The sequence below is a fragment of the Papio anubis genome, chromosome 1 (genome assembly GCF_008728515.1).
Source record: "Papio anubis isolate 15944 chromosome 1, Panubis1.0, whole genome shotgun sequence".
In the NCBI taxonomy this organism is placed as follows: Eukaryota; Metazoa; Chordata; class Mammalia; order Primates; family Cercopithecidae; genus Papio; species Papio anubis.
This window is the reverse complement of record NC_044976.1, coordinates 81,210,992-81,213,131: the sequence shown is the minus strand read 5'-3', so window position 1 is coordinate 81,213,131 and position 2,140 is coordinate 81,210,992. Positions and strand designations below refer to the sequence as shown.

Below are 2,140 nucleotides of genomic sequence, written 5' to 3'. Positions count from 1 at the left end.
GAGCCACCGTGCCTGGCCTGCAACATTTCTTAAGAATGAATTTTTAATATGTTCAGGCAGGATTATTCTATGTTACGGAATCTGGGGGTTCTATACTTGGTTTTAATGTAATAAATATTTATTTAAAGGTAAAAGAACATGAAGGGGGAAAGGTGTCATAAATATGAATACGTCAAACATTTAAAATAAATAAGTCTTAAGGACACAAAGACATACAGAGTAATCAAATGGATTTGGGGGATCTGAGGGTGGGGGAGAGTTTGGGAGGGGGTGAGGGATAAAAGACTACGTATTGGGTACAGTGTACACTGCTCGGGTGATGAACGCACTAAAATTTTAGAAATCACCACAAGAGAACTCATCCATGTAACCAAATCCACCTGTACCCCAAAAACTATTGAAATAAAAATAACAAGAGAAAAAAATAAAATAAATAAGCCTAATAATTATCTTGGAACATGAACAACCATATTAACATTTAGCTATCGTTTTTGAAAATATTATGTTTATGAATTAATCATTGTGTTAATGTTTTAGTTACATGAGAGCATTAGCAGTGATAAGGACCAAAGACCACAGAAATTAAACTCTGGCTCCACCACTGTAGGATGTGTGTCCTTGGAAAAATCTCTGAACTTCTCTGTGACTCAGTTTCATCATTTGAAAAATCAGAATGATATTAGCAGCTACTTGAAAGTACTGTTTTGAGGAATAAATAAGTTAATATTCATGAAGTACCTAGAATAACACCTGGAACATGGTTAGCATTAAATACACTTGGTTTGCTTCTTCAAACCTAACATTTATTTCAACAGTAGTTGGACTCAGTTCACCTTAAAAATTCAATCCAATCCCTTTCCTTTAAGTGCTGTAGTTGCCTTTGGCTATTACTACTAAAAAGCTCCTCTAAGAATTAGTTAGACATTGGAGAAAGCAAAAGTAAGATTTTAATTTGTAACTTCACATGAGTGCTAATCTAGAAGTACCAAAAATCTCCATCAAAGTTTAATGAAAGAAACAGAGTGCTCTACTTCTAAACAAACTAATGAGGTCACCGCTAACTTTTCTTTTAAAAATTGTTAAACACAACTATCATTAAATCAATGTTGTGTTGAACAAACAAAACTCTTCCAACCAATACTGCCATGAACAAATACTTACATCTAGAAAAATACAAAGTCTTTACATTACCTCTCTCTCATATGCACTTTTAAAAACATACTTCAGGAGGTCCCACCAGCCAGCAAGCCAGAGCATGGCGGCCATCCCCTCCAGCGGCTCGCTCCTGGCCACCTATGACTACTACCGGCGCCGCCTGGATTCCACTTTCAGCAACAGCTCCTGCGGCAGTATCGAGTGCCCCGGGGAAGCCATTCCCCACCCCCCAGGTCTCCCCAAGGCTGACCCGGGTCACTGGTGGGCCAGCTTGTTTTTCGGGAAGTCCACCCTCCCGTTCATGGCCACGGTGTTGGAGTCCGCAGAGCACCCGGAACCCCCGCCCCCCGGCCCCCCAGGCCTCCAGCAGCATGACCACCGGTGTTCTGGCTCGGGACGCCCCGAGTCCAGCACAGCCAGCGCTGGGCCCCGGTCCTGACCTGAGCGGTTACCACCAGCCCAGGCCTGTGGAGGCGCTAGTCCACCAGAGCCCCTCCCCGCCCCCCGCCCCCTCCCCACCTCCCACTCCCCACCCTCTAGACCAGGCGGCTGCAGCAAGCAGACCTTCGCATCAACACAGCAGACACCAAAAAGGAGTGAGGGCCCAGCTCTCTACCGCCCGGCCCCGGCACTGGCTAGCTTTCCTGGCACCTGGAACTGTGCACCTGGCACCAAGCGGAAAATAAACTCCATGCAGCCAGTAAAAAAAAAAAAAAAAAAATCAGAACTTTGCGTAGTGTCTTTTTCATATTCATTTACTACATATTTGAGGTTTTGGGTTTTTTTTTTTTTTTTGCTGAAAATTATAAAATGCATCATCGAAATTCAGATTTCAGTTTGGCATTAAAATAAAACATTGCAAAAGAGGAGTTGAAAATATCAGCATTGCTAATCATTGAAATAGTTATCTCTCCAAGATTTCTGGGGTAAGGCCAAGTTTTCCTTGATTTTCTCTTTACTCCATACTTGCTCTACCCTCTTCCTG

At 42.8% G+C, this 2,140-nt stretch overlaps 1 pseudogene across 1 annotated transcript; it reads left to right on the top strand.

Annotated features, from left to right (window-relative positions):
* The first annotated feature begins 1,213 nt into the window (after positions 1-1,213).
* On the top strand, positions 1,214-1,594 carry LOC116274494 (annotated as a pseudogene). The gene has a single exon (XR_004183181.1). The product of XR_004183181.1 is annotated as a pancreatic progenitor cell differentiation and proliferation factor pseudogene (transcript).
* Positions 1,595-2,140: the final 546 nt, after the last annotated feature.